This window comes from Phascolarctos cinereus, unplaced genomic scaffold (assembly GCF_003287225.1).
Source record: "Phascolarctos cinereus isolate Bilbo 61053 unplaced genomic scaffold, phaCin_HiC Scaffold_1;HRSCAF=81, whole genome shotgun sequence".
NCBI classification, from domain to species: Eukaryota; Metazoa; Chordata; class Mammalia; order Diprotodontia; family Phascolarctidae; genus Phascolarctos; species Phascolarctos cinereus.
Window position 1 is genome coordinate 186567822 of NW_027555514.1, and position 14764 is coordinate 186582585.

Here is a 14764-nt window from a genome sequence, read left to right on the forward strand (position 1 = left end):
TATTCCTTTCCTTTAGGGATCTGTCTGAACATTGGGAGCAGGTGGATTCCACCTCCATCTCAAGGAATGTAATGAATACTTCTGACCTCCTTCTTCCAGAGCCAGGTAAGATATATCTCCCTACTGCCCTCTAGGGACACCTTGAGGGAATTTTTTTTCCTAAGGGTGGGAGAGAGAAGAGGGAGAAATTTCTTCTATCAGCTCAAGCCCCACACAGTGCCTGGCACATAGTAGGTGCTTGATAAATGCTTACTGACTGGCTGACCTTGAGATCCAAAAATGCTTTGGTGGTAATCAGCTACAAAAGGAATTTGGATGTGTCTGTGACCCTCCCGACACTCAAATCTCAAATTCCAAAATACTTTACTGATTATATACAAGCCCCACAGGGCATGACCAAGTCCCTCAATATACCTTAATGGACTTTCTCCCATATTTATTTGAAACATTGGAGATGTCCAGGCCTTGCCCATGTCTTGTGAATAATACAGATGTTTTCTCACCTAATAAAGCTATCTTCTGAGCATAGCATCTTGTCACTTACTTTAAATGGGATGGGATAATTTGATTGATTGACTAAATTAACCCATACACCTGCATAGGGGTGGAGGGTCTTGGAAAAAGCCTGTTCAGCCTCCATGGAGAGGAGGGGAGGACTCTGGTAGATAAAATTCCTCTAATCACAGAATAAAAGACAAAAATGAAAAGAGAAACCCCTGTCCTCAAGGACATGCTGATGCATAAGGTTTAATGTAGAAGGTAGTGCTTGCTCTTGGAAGTAAGGAGGGAATGCATATGAAGGCATAGGGAGGAACACCATCATGTTATCCCATTTGACCCTCTCAATAACCCTGGGAGGTAGAGATAGGTGCTTTTATTATCCCTACTTTACAGTTGGGGAAACTGAGGCAAACAGAAGTTAGGTGACTTGCCTAAGGTCACACAGCTAGTGGGAGACCAAATTTGAACAAATTTGAGTCTTTCTGACTCCAGTCCCAGTACTCTATCCATGTCACCACCTAGCAACAGAAGGGACAATTTGATTAGACTGTAGGCTTTCCAGGGTAGAGTATGGGAAAGGGAGTGATGTATAATAAAGTTGGAGAGGCAGGTGGGGCCTAGGTTGTGAAGGACTTTAAATGCCAAACAGAGAACTTTGTATTTTAACCTGGAGGCAACAGGGATCTACTGGGATTTGTCAGTAGAGTATCTATACATTTTGGTAGATATCTAGAGATCATATTCACATACCATATTTTTTTTAGCCATTCCTCAATTAATGGACACTTATCTTTGCTACCACAAAGAAGGCTGCTGTGAATAGATGACTACAGATATTAATGAGAGGATACTTTGTAGAACTGCACAACATAACAATAAAATTCCCTTGGAAAAATGAAAGGTTTAAAATCTCAAGGGAACTAATGAGAAAACATGTTCATGAAGGGGACAAAGCATCGCCAAACCTGAAACTATATTATAAAGTGATAGCCATTAAAAACAAAACAAAACAAACCCCCATTTGCTACTGGTTAAAAAATAGAAGAATACATCAAAGGAAGAGACTAAATAAGAAATAGGACAATCCAAAATAGCAGTCCCAGTGTCTGTTAATTTCAAGAACATAAATTACTAGGGGAAGGACTCTCTTTTTGATGAGAACTGTTGGTAAAGTTAGAGAGCATTTTGCCAAAAATTAGGCTTACACCAACATCTTATATATATAGTTCAATAGGCTCAAAATATATACATGACCTAAGAAAAATAAGAGAAAACTAGATGAGGAACTTCTCCCAAGTACAGGTAGGGGAAGATTTCCTAACTAAACAAGGGATAAAGATGATCAGAAAAGAGAAAATAGATAATTCATTAACAAGCATTTATGAAGTGTTTATATTATGTCAGGCAGTGTAAGTACTGGGGATACAAAGGAAGGTGAAAACCTTCCCCTGAAGAGCTTATAGTCTAATGGGGGAGATGATCTGTAAACAGCAAACAGCAATGTTCTCTCTCTTTCTCTCTCTCTCTCTCTCTCTCTCTCTCTCTCTCTCTCTCTCTCTCTCTCTGCCTCTCTGTCTCTCTGTCTCTGTCTCTCTGTCTCTCTGTCTCTCTCTCTCTCTCTCTCTCTCTGTCTCTGTCTCTCTCTCTCTCTGTCTCTGTCTCTGTCTCTCTCTCCACACGCACACACGCACACAAGTTATACATAAATGGGGAAGTAAACTCAGTTGAGGCTTGTGAGCTCATAGCATTAGACAATCTCTCCACCAGAAGTACAAGGGACTGGAAGAGGCCTCTTGAAAAAGGTCTGATTTGAACTGTCTTGTTTGTTTTTAATAACTAACTTACTTATTTTTAGTCTTCAACATTCACTTCCATAAGATTTTGAGTTTTAGATTTTCTTCCCCTCCCACTCTTTCCCGCTCCCCAAGATGGCATGCTGATTTGAACTGTCTTGAAGAAAGCCAGGCAAGTCAGAGGGAGAGTATTCCAGGCTTGGGAGACAGCCAGTAAAAAGAAAAGTAAGGAGATGGAATTGTGCTTGAGGTACAGTAAGAAGGTCAATGTTGTTGGATTGTAGAATGTGTGGTAAAATGCAAGAAGACTGGAAAGGAAGAAAGGGGTTGAGTTATTAAAGGCTTTAAAAGCCAGAGAGAGGGTTTTATTTTTGATCCTGGAGGTAATATTCACTAGAATTGGTTGAGTTTTTAAAAGCTTTTGGATGCACAAAATCAATAAAGATATCATTAGATGAGAAACAGTAAAGTGGAAAAAAGAATACTTCCATCAACTATTACCAGTAAAAGCCTGACACTCAAAATATATAAGAATTGACACAGATATGTAATATCGAGTCACTCATCAACAGATAAGTGCAAAGAATATAAAGAGTGAGCTTTTGAAAGAATCATAAACTGTAAATGGTCACATGGAAATATGCTCCAAATCACTACCAGCAAGAGAAATGAAAATTAAAAAACAATTCTGAAGTTTTATCTCATACCATTCAAATTGATGAAGATCACAATAAATGGGAATGGTCAATGTTGGAGGGACTATGGAAAGTCAGTTACACAAACACATCATTAGTGTGGTTACAAAGTGGTCTTAACTGTTCCTTATGTATAAATTTGGAATTATGCAGGAAAAATGACTAAACCACTTGTATTTTTTGACCTAGCAATCTTACTACTGGGTATTATACCTCAGGGAAGTCAGAGACTGAAACAAAGGTCTAATATATTTTTACTTTAAGTTTTGCTTCAGTAAATGCATTTAGTCTCTCTGCCAGGTGAATTCTTTGGTGGTACAATGAAAAAGGAAGGAAGACTGGAAGTCCAAGTGAGTGGCAGTACATAAGCAAGGAGAATTAAGAATTGTTTGGATGAATCCAGTCTACTAGATTTTAAACACAAAATTCAGATCACTAGAGAAAGACTAGCAATTGTAGAGTTTATTCACACAAGCTGTTGGTAGCGACCTGGTAGCTAAAGCCTGGGGCTGCATGGGTGTCTGGAGCATTTAAAGAGGAGGAAGGGTTGCCTTCTCATCAGCTTTATTCCTGTACCAAATCTACTCTCAGGCAAATCTACTGTAAAAGTCCAGTGAACTGGGTTTCCCCTGTGCTGAAATTGCCCTCAGGCCCATTCTAGTTCAGTGGAGGTAAAATGTGTTGTAGGTACCACTACAAGACTACAGGCAAGGTGAGATGTTGCTTGGGGTCATCTTGGCCTTTCTCCTTTTTTTTTTTTCCCAAAGGAGAGGGTTCCAACATAAGACACAGGACAGGACAGGTGGTATAGGCGGTCACCACTGGCTACTTACTGCCGCTGACCAGTGAAGGCAGATCTGGGATGGAGCCTTGAGAAAAGCAGTGGCCAAGGTGGAGACCCTGGGATGGAGATGGGACCAATGTGTAGCAACTGAGAAAGAGACCAAACAAAGACATGGACAGAGCAGGGCTAACCTGGACTGACAACTACTGATGTACAGTAGCTGGTGGGATTGGACCAGGAAGATCAATTTCAACTCCTTGGTTTTATTTGCCCCATGATGGGGCTTCCCATTTTCTCCATTTGTTTGCAGAACCTATCCTAGAAAGTTCCAAACGTGTATTTTCTTCACTTATTTTCTTTTTCTCCAAACTTACCACTTCAGAGGTTTGGGGGATATGATTGGGATTGATAATTCCCTTACAGTTTTTACTTTACTATGTTTTTATAAGCCCTATGGACTCTGAAAGGTCAATTGTCTAAATCTTATAAATGAGGTTGCTAACTTCCTAAAATCTTCCTAGACAAATGGGGATGGGAAATAGAGTGAAATTGAGATTTCACATAATTTCATTTCCCTACCCCTGAGCTAGAAGGATACTAAGTTGGAACGAGAACGTGATATGAGGCTGGGAAATATCTAAGAGTCTGTAGGCAGACAAGCAATTGGGAAAGTGCAGCTATTACGGAAGCCTGGGCAGGCGCACTGGTTCTCCTCTGACAAAACCACTTGTCTGGTGGTTTGAATACAGTGCCACCTGCCGTCCAAACTATATACTACACTCTCTCGCCGCTTAATTTAATTAATAGGGTCACAGCCTGCTTTTCTATAGGCTTGCAGAAAGAGGAATGTAAACCTAAAGTGGGAACCTTACTGTTTCTTGGGGATACCCACCAAATGCCCAGGCAATATACATCAGAGTCACAAATCTAAGATTGGGCTCTACCCTGTCACCTTTGGGCAAAATTGCCTCCGCAGCAGAGAAGACCTGAACCAAGTTAAGTTGGAGGGTGTGGGGAAAGGTATTAGCTGCATCATACAAGTACCAAGGAATGCCTTCTTTATGACAGACATTTCCGGGTGCTCTTACAGTACCCGGCCCATTAGAATGGCTGCTGGCGGGGAGTGGCATTTCTGTTCTGTCTCCTCCTCATAAGGTGTCTTGTTTATTGTGGCCATTCGGTACCTGCCCCAGAAGTCCAGTTCCTATGATATCATGCTAATTTAGCTCATCCTCTATAGATAAAGAAAATACATGATTGAACAGATACTTATGAATGAGCCCTCAACACATAAAGCCCTGTATTACAGAGCCTTGGCTATTGGCATCCTCCCAGGAAACCTGAGATAATGTGTTCCCTATTATAATGAGGTTCTTGATGGCATCCCTGCCTGTCTCCTCTGGGAGCTTGACTTCTCAATCATTTCTTTTCTTTGTCTCATTTTCAACCTCTCCTTATCTACTGGCTCCTTTCTTACTGCCTATAAACATGTGGTAGGAGGGCAAATACTTCAGCAAGGCTTTTTATAATATTTGGTTTCCGTGGTTCTATGTCACTTTCTTTTGTATAATTGTATAATTTATATAATGGTATGATTTGCTTCTTAGAATTTTTTAACTACAAGTAATATCCTTCCTCATTTCGAGGAATGCAAATTAATTAATAGTGTGTTCTATAATACAAAAGCATACATACATTTTCATAAGTAGGCAGCTAAGTGATGCAGTAAATATAGTGTTAGGCCTGAAATCAGGAAGACTCATCTTCCTGAGTTCAAATCTGGCCTCAGACACTTATTAGCTGTGTGACTCTAGGCAATTCACTTAACTCCATTTGCCTCAGTTTTCTTATATGTAAAATGAGCTGGAGAAGGAAATGGCAAAAAAAAAACCCAATCCAAATGGGGTCATGAAGAGTTGGACATGATTGAACAACAACAACAAAATTTTTTACTAAGTATAATATGGAACTGACCAATGACCCCAACTCTCATGAACATTCAGAGAGTGCTCAGTTGATACAATCCCCATGTGGATTTTGGTGTGTATGTAAACATTCTGCAAATCAAATCAGATCAAATAGGATAATCCTTGTTAAAAAAATAAAAATGCTTAGCACAGTGCCTGGCACCTAGTAGGCACTATATAAATGTTTATTCTGTTCCTCTCTGCAAATAGTTCCAGTCTGCTAACCATGTGGCAAAGAAGACCCTCTTTGACTGACTGGATACTTAGCAAGAACTGGAGTGTATTCAAAAAGCTCAAGTCAAGCAGAACCTGCCCCTTTGCTTGGTTTAACTTTTTCTTGACTAGCAGCATTCTGGTGAGAGAAGAGGGACTGTACTGTAAAGCGATAAACCTATCCTCTGACATGCAGCAATTCCTCTGGCCCGAGGCTGGCTACAGATTCCCAGAGTGTCCTAGGGGTATCCCTGAGAGGTAAGGGTGTCTTTTTCTTTTTTTTTTTTTTTTGCAAGGCAATTGGGGTTAAGTGACTTGCCCAGGGTCACACTTGAAGCCGAATTTGAACTCAGGTCCTCCTGACTCCAGGGCCGATGCTCTATCCACTGTTCCACCTAGCTACCCCTTAGGTGTCTTTTTCTAATGCTGCTGGTTTGAGCCCCTATTCTGCTCCAATCCTCTCACTGTTAACCATCAGTGATTAATGCCACAGATCCATTTAACCAATTAACAGCCTTTCCAAAGGGATATTTACTTTGAAGATATAATAAAAACACAAGTACCGTCATCTTCCCTGTCCCAACCCCAGGGAAGTATTCTCTGCCTCAGTCTGAGGGGACAGTGGGCTCAGACTTAATGAAGTTTCTACACAGCATTGATCCTTCCAAGTCACATCCAAATGTGGCATCAACTGATAGATGAGTCCTGATTTCAACTAATAATTGGCTAGGTCCCACAGACCACCTTGAGGCACTGATGCTGGACTGTCTGCAAAACTTAGCCTTGGCTCTCCACTCAGATCTCCATTTCCATTCTCCTTCACTTAAAATGGAAGAACAATCAATATGACAATCAATTAATTAATGGGCCAATCAATGAATCAATCAACATTTATTAAGTACCTATATATGCCAGGCACTTTGCTAAATGCCTGGGGGGGGAGGGGAGGAAACAAAAAGAGGAAAAAGAGATCCCTACCCTCAAGGAGCTCACCATCTAATGGGATGGCGATGGCCTAATGTTTCTCTTATTACAGCATTATCTCTCTTCTGTCACTAGAATGCCACTAGCCAAGAAGTCAAACCAAATGAAGTGACAGTCTGGTCAACTACTGCTTTTGAAATGTACTCTGTTTCTGGCTATGCAGCCAATCAAAGAAGTGCCTCTTCTCTATGTGGTTAGCCGGTCAGAACCAGTTACAGAATGTCTGTGCATGCTCCCAAGTCCATCTGGGGGATTGCATCAGCCGAACACTCCACACTTGCTTATGTGTGCTGAGCTCATTGGCCAGTCTCCTATTTTGTAAGTAAGGTTATTATCCCCTTGTTATATCTTTGAGGTCTGGAAGTTTATTCACTTCTCCTTTGGAATCAGAGTTAGCATTTCACGTATAGAATCCCAGAGGATGGGTAAAAACCCACAACTACCTTTATGGCGCTTTTGATTTCCCTTTTGAGAGAACAACATAAAGTCACTTGGTTATCACTTGATAATTGGTATGTATCTCATGTTAATTGTCCCTTATTTTTTGCTGTTACCCCTAAAATCATCCAAGGGGAGAAAGGAATAAGCATTTATATAGTGCTTGCTATGTGCCAGGAACTGTGCTAATTGCTTTACTAATATCTCACAACAATCCTGGGAGGTGGGTGATGTTATTAGCCCCATTTCGCAGTTCAAGCAAACAGAGGTTAAATGACTTGCCTGGGTTGACACAGTCAGCAAGTACCTGATGCAGGGTTTGAACTCCGGGACCAGTGTCTTTATCCACTGTACCACCTAGCTGCCCCTAAGTAGTCTTCCCTTCTTTACCCAATAACAACTTCATAGATCAGTGCCCATCTGAGTCCCATAGCTTTTGACATCATGGATAAGATCTTCCATGTCCTCCATATTAGGCAACTTTGAACAAGTCAGGGAACATTCCACTCATATGCTCATTCCCCTCAACTAAGTACCCTGCTCAACTATTCCAAAGCATAGATCTGGAAGTAGAGGTAGTCAATCAATACGTTGCTGTACCGATCACCACCGCCATCCTGGAACCTCCAAAAGACAAAAAAAGGGAGTGAATATCTCTTGTAGACAACAGAGATAGGACTTTTTCTGTATCAAAGGGGAAAAAAAAGTTTGGAAGGAGTCTTCGGAGCTGTTGAACCACCACAACTCGGGGTGTTGCCATACCATTTGCCCCAATTTGGACACAGGTTTAGAGGCCCACAATAGCCCATGCTTGTCTCCAACAAGCCAACAAAAATATCCTTTAACAATCTCTCAGGACATAAGTCTTTTTTTTTTTTTTTGGTTTCCTATTCCCCTCCCCAGTTTGGATATTTGAATAACTATATAATTAGTCATTTGGAGAGACATTTGCCACTAAATAGAGGAATTGAAATGGGTAGGACAAGCTGATCAATCTCTTCCTCATTTTCAGATTCCTTCAACTCAAGAAACCCCTGTTTCAATTGCTGCAGTGAGTAGCCCTAATTTCCATGCCTAGATCTTTCCCATCTCAAAAATTCGTTTACTGAAAGGACATCAGGAAGAATCTGAAAACTTCACTGGGCCTGTAGCATTGGAGGTGAGCTGCCTTGGCTCAAATGTGTCTTAACCACATGTGTTCCTTGTCTGCGTGTATACTTCTCCTTTTGTGAACTGTGTTCTCTTCATGCTGATGCTGTGTGTATCGGTGGGAGGTTTAGCGGGGAAATGTTTTGCTGCTACAGCTTTTATTATGCCATCTCAGGAAATTCCTTTGCTTGGAGTTAATTGTATTTCCTGGCTAACTGGAGAGCAAAGTACAGAGATTGGTGAAGGCTTATGAGTGATAGTTTTAGGAGTAAAGGCCTACAGAATGCTTTAACCTGGGGTAATCATCTACCACATCTCCAAGTGCAAGTATGTGTGTGGGGCGGTATCCTAGAGAAGTTGTTGCATTGCTGTACAATGGGAACTTTATGTCTTTTATCTCCTTGTGGGCAAAATGTCAGAAGATATAAATATTTAAGTGACTTTTCTCAAAACATTGCAAATTATTTTCCAAAATGGTCAATTCAATTAACAACTCTGCCAATGGGGTATTTGTGTGTCAGGGTAGGGAAATTTAAAAGACCTTCTGATAGCACTTGTCCTCTAAGGAAGAAAGGAGATGGACACAAAGCCTGGTGTCAGGGTAGAGCTGTGGCAGGGCAGAGCTGGTAAAAGGATGTCAGTCAGGGCAGGAAGGCTTTCCACTATAGATGGGGGAACAGTTTGGCTCTAGCTCTTGGGGTTCCATTGAGAAGGGGCAGAATAGAGAATAACATTTTAGGCCTTAAGTTTGGCCTAGCTGAGGCAAGGGGAGAGATATTCATTCTTGGCCCAGCAAGCAAGTTCCCTTGGTGCCAACAAGAGCTCTTCACACATTGCCTCACAGCAGGCTGCGCCCAGAAAGTGGGGCAGACAGTTGTTGGGTAATGGTTGGAACCATAAATAAGATGTGAATCAGTTCCTCTACTCAGTTTGCCTCTGGAAGGAGGTGAGAGCAGTCGTCCATATGGGACAAGGCAGACAGGAACAAATTTTCCTGGCTCAGATCTTGGTGGGGTGGCCAGGGGAGCAGGAAGACCTGGCTGAAACTGTGGTGCCAATGTGGTGCCCTATGAACCAAAGGGCAGGGAAGGCAATGGTTTGTACAGCAAATAGGCTTATAGATAGGGAACTGTTTAGGAGAGGGAAAATGCTTTCCCTGGGTTAGGAGTTCTCAGTCACTTTTCAGCATAGTCCACTGGCTTGCTCTAGGAAAAGAATGATAATGGTGGGACAGTTGAAATGGGGCAAAGCCTAGGAGAAAGTCAGGCCTTCAGCCATTGTGATGGGGGGGCCCCAAGCCAAGATCTTTGCCCCTTGCTCCAAAGGGAATCTGACTCCCACTTGTCTACAGACCCCAGCCCTTCATCTCCCCTTGAAAGCCTTAGCCCTACCTTTTAATCTTATTCAGATGCGCCTTTGCCCCTCGCCCTAAAAGAATCTGGCTCCCTTTTGTCTATAGGCCCCAGAAAGGCCTTACTCTGGTCTCAAACCTTATGGACTCCCCTTATCTCCCTTTGAAAGTCCTAGCCCCACCTTTGATCTTGTGCAAATGCCTTTCAAACTTCTGCCTTCCTGTTCCCTCCATTAGCTATTCCCATTGTCTATTCAATCTCTCAGACCTTCCAATTGGAATTCTCACCTAGACCCTCTTTCCAGCCCCCCTTCTCTGGCCACCCAAAGTTACTTCAGTGTATAAAAATTCCACCCTGGCCCCCATTCAGACGCTGAGAATCTCAAGCTCAAAAGGCTGAGACTTTCTCATGCCCACTAGTGTCCTCATGGGCATTACCTGGCCTATGTGATTTATCACTAATAAACTTTTTCTCTGGCTGAAGAAGATTTGAGTTGAATTCATTCAGCAGGGCCCAGTACCGCAACCTTGGGGTGTCCCCCAGCAGCACCCCAAAAGTCCTAGACCTCTTGAATTGGAACCTTTACTTCCCTCTAAGTTTGGCCATCTTGGCCTCCAACTTTCTTGCCAATTTGAGGTTGGTGTGGAGAGAGTGAGCTTAGTGCCAGGTTGTGCCTAGGAGGATTGAGGAAACCCTCTTCCTTCCCCTTCCTGTCCCCCAGCCTACTTAGCTGCTTGTCCTAAGTCAAGAGATCAGGGACTGATGCACCAGAAGCACCAGTGCTCCAGGTGGAAGCCCAATTCCATCAATCTGATTGAAAGAGCCCTAGGGAGTAAGGAGAATTGGGTTCTAGTCTTGTCTTCAACACTAACCTTGGGTATCTCTAAAATGAGGGGATTGGAAAAGGTGGTCTCTAATGTCCCTACAAACTCTAACAGTCTATGAGTCCGTGATCCCTTTGATTCTTCCTCAGCTCAGTTTAAATTTTAGTATGAGTTGGCTGAGTCTTTTTTGTGACTTTGGGCAAGTCACTTCCATGTGTTGCGGTCTCAGTTTCCTCCCCTTTAAAATAAAGAATGGAGTTTGATGATCCCTTAGGACCATTCAAGCTCAAATATGATATTTTAAGATTTTGGTGGGGTTGCCTTCAAACTCTCTTTCAACCTCTCATAAAAGCATGTTTGAGGATTATGACAATTAAAAAGGCTTGAGAGACATAGTTTCCGGGTTATTTAGTCATTTTATTAATAAGGCCAGCATGTTATTAATAAAAGAATGGCCATTTGGCCCTCTCTCTTAGACGAAACATAATCATAGTGCTAGGCTCACAATTTATATACCTTTCTAAGAGTAAGTGTTCAGTGAGGGTCTGAGAGTGACATTGGTCACCCTTAGAGCAATTATCTCTATACTCAGGTACCCCCAGCCTTAGGCTATTTATAGAAAAGGATCTGTCTCCACCCAAGCTTAGGTAGAACACAATGGGCTTCCCCACTTTAGATTTAATGCCTTGTAAAGTTGAGTGGGTTCGAACAAGTTTGAGAAGAGTTAATTCAGCCTCATTATCAATAATGTCCTTCAAAGACTGAACTTAAAATCAAGACTTTGGAAGAAGGGGAGAGCTCTGAATCTTCCCAAGATATTTGTTATTAATAATCATTTCTCTCAGAGTTATTGCTCCCCACTCCACCCCTTCCTAGCATACAGGATTCTCGAATAACAATTATGAAGAAACAACTGGCCGCAGCACCTAATTATTAAGAATAATTGGTTAAAATGGTAAGCTGCCAAACAAGCCACTTCCTGTGGATTGGGAGTAGGTAGCCTCCCTAACAGCAGCAGGAAGTATCTTCCCAAGAGGGTCAGTGTTGTGAGGTCTATGTCACCCTCATCTCCATTATGATCATGTTCACTGTTCTTTCCATTTGAGTGTGCTTTTCATGACCATTATCCCAGGTACTGTTTGTGATGCTTCCTCTGGGTACTGTTTGTGATATGTCCTCCTAGCTACAGTTAAATTCAAAGGGTCTTCATTTTCTTGATAATTCTTCAGACATGGTCAAGGGATGAGTGCTTCAATATTCTCAAGAAAGGTCCTTACTCCTTTCTGAAGTATGATGTGACCTAAATGCTCGACAGAGGCTCTGGAGAACTGGTGCTATGAGCTGACATCTTTGGACCACTGGCTCCTAGTAGTCTTTCCTTATGCTCATCTAAAATCTTTCTTACAATATGGTATCTTCAAACTAAATCAACACCTCCAAGACCTTAATCCGTAACCGCTTTCTCCATAAATTGCTACTCCTACTAGTGACAGTCCCCATGGATGCTAGGGAGTCTTGATATCTGGAAAAGTGGAATAGAGAGCTTTGCCCTCTACTGCAGAGTATCCATAGGTATTCTATGACTGTTTCTTGTGGGCTTACTGAATGATGACAAACTTTTAATTGGCTGCTGAGGTAAAACTGAGTGTACATAGGAAAGGCACCAGATCTTTCCCTTTCCTTCCTTGGAGCTCCAAAGGGCTAGTAGAGGTCTGTCCTTACTTCCGCTAGACCAACCTGTGAGCATATGGCTTCCTAGGTAAGTCTGTGTCTGGGAGCAGACCTGTTTATGTTTTCTTTCCTCTGTACAGGGCCTTGTGAGATTTCAAACAGTTGGAAGAACTACCAGATGTCCAGCAATCAAATCTGGAAAGGAACCAGGAGGCCTGATGAAAGACCTACGTGACCCATACCAGTAGTGGATTGACCTGAAGATAAGACATGTCCTGAAAACAGGGGATAACTCCAGTCATTGACTATTCCACATTGAGGAACTTGGTGGGGTGAATGTTTTATCAGCAACCTGGTTAAGTTTGAATCCATTCTCTCAAGGGATTGAAGTGGTAGAGGGAAGAGTGTACCATTGGGTTGAGGGAATGTGTTTGTATTTCTGTCCCTCCTACACCTTCTCAGTAAACTTCCCTTTGTAAAAGTTAATTGATGTTTGTTGCTTTTTGATGTCAAGGAGACATCAGAGGGGCGGAGCCAAGATGGCGGAGTGAAAGCAGTGACTTGCTTGAGCTGTCCTCCAAACCCCTCCAAACACTCATAAAAAATGGCTCTAAACAAATTCTGAAGCAGCAGAACCCACAAAAAGACAGAGTGAAACAAATTTCCAGCCCAAGACAACCTGGATGATTGATCAGAAAGGTGTATCGCGCCGGGCTGGGAGTGCAGCATGGGAGTGCAGGCTGCAGCGAATGTGGAGCAGGCCTCAGAGGAGTGAATCACGGGCACCTGTGGAGGTTTCCAGACTCCTCAACCCACTAATGCCAAAGACAACTTAGAAGGTCAGTGGGAAAAGTCTATTTCTGTCGGTGCTGAGAAAGGAAGGTGGGGTCTCAGCTCCATTCCCCAAGAGCGTGGCCCTGGGGGGGCAGCTGCTTCCCGAGCTTCTGGCCCACCGACTGAGGGGGAATCCAGTGGTTGATCAGAGAGGGACTGCAGGGATCTCTTTGCCAGTGCTGAGGCAGGAATCTCTTGCTTTGCCCGTGTTTGTATCTGGGTCACAGTTCTGGGTGGTGCTGCTGGGGTGAGCAGGAACACTGGTGTGGTGGAGCTTGTAGTGGCTGTGGAGAGGAACCCCTCCTCACAGTTACAGGACAGAAAGGAATACTTGTGGTCACAGGCCAGGAAAGGAGTAAACACCTTGCCCCTTATCATACCACCTTGGAAGAACTGAAAATTTACAGGTCCCTACAAGTATCTCTGAAAACAGCTGTACAAACCCCTGAAGCTTGGGACAGTACATTCTCCACATTGGAAGCAGACTCTTACCTTAACAAAGAGTTTAAAACTCAAGTAATTGGCTGGGATCATGAGCAAGCAGCGCAAAAAGAGTCAGACTATATTATCTTACTTTGGTGACAAAGAAGATCAAAATATACAACCAGAAGAAGACAACAAAGTCAAAGCTCCTACATCCAAAGCCTCCAAGAAAAATATGAATCAGTCCCAGGCCTTGGAAGAGCTCAAAAGGGATTTTGAGAAGCAAGTAAGGGAAGTAGAGGAAAAACTGGAAGAGAAATGAGAGTGATGCAAGAAAATCATGAAAAACAAGTCAACAGCTTGCTAAAGGAGACCCAAAAAAATACTGAAGAAAATAACACCTTAAAAAATAGCCTAACCCAAATGGCAAAAGAGGTCCAAAAAGCCAATGAGGAGAAAAATGCCCTAAAAAGAAAAATTGGCCAAATGGAAAAGGAAGTCCAAAAGATTACTGAAGAAAATACTTCCTTAAAAATTAGAATAGAGCAATTGGAAGACAGTGACTTTATGAGAAATCAAGACACTGTAAAACAAATCCAAAAGAATGAAAAATTAGAAAACAATGTGAAATATCTCATTGGAAAAACAACTGACCTGGAAAATAGATCCAGGAGAGAGAATTTAAAAATTATTGGACTATCTGAAAGCCATGATCAAAAAAAGAGCCTAGACATCATCTTTCAAGAAATTATCAAGGAAAACTGCCCTGATATTAGAACCAGAGGGCAAAATAGAAATTGAAAGAATCCACAGATCTCCTCCTGAAAGAGATCCCCAAAGGAAAACTCCTAGGAATATATAGCCAAATTCCAGAGTTCCCAGGTCAAGGAGAAAATATTACAAGCTGCCAGAAGGAAACAATTCAAGTACTGTGGAAACACAATCAGGATAACACAAGATTTAGCAGCTTCTACATTAAAGGACCGCAGGGCATGGAATATAATATTCCGGAGGGCAAAGGAGATAGGATTACAACCAAGAATCACCTACCCAGCAAAACTGAGTATAATCCTTCAGGGGAAAAAATGGTCATTCAGTGAAATAGAGGACTTTCAAGCATTCCTGATGAAAAGACC

General features: G+C 42.2%; 1 long non-coding RNA gene across 1 annotated transcript; it reads left to right on the forward strand.

The window, feature by feature from the left end:
- Positions 1 to 5947: 5947 nt before the first annotated feature.
- Positions 5948 to 12857, forward strand: LOC110213856 (uncharacterized). The gene is made up of 4 exons (XR_002326128.2): positions 5948 to 6211; positions 7013 to 7255; positions 8388 to 8534; positions 12512 to 12857. It is a non-coding gene; the product is annotated as an uncharacterized LOC110213856 (long non-coding RNA).
- Positions 12858 to 14764: the final 1907 nt, after the last annotated feature.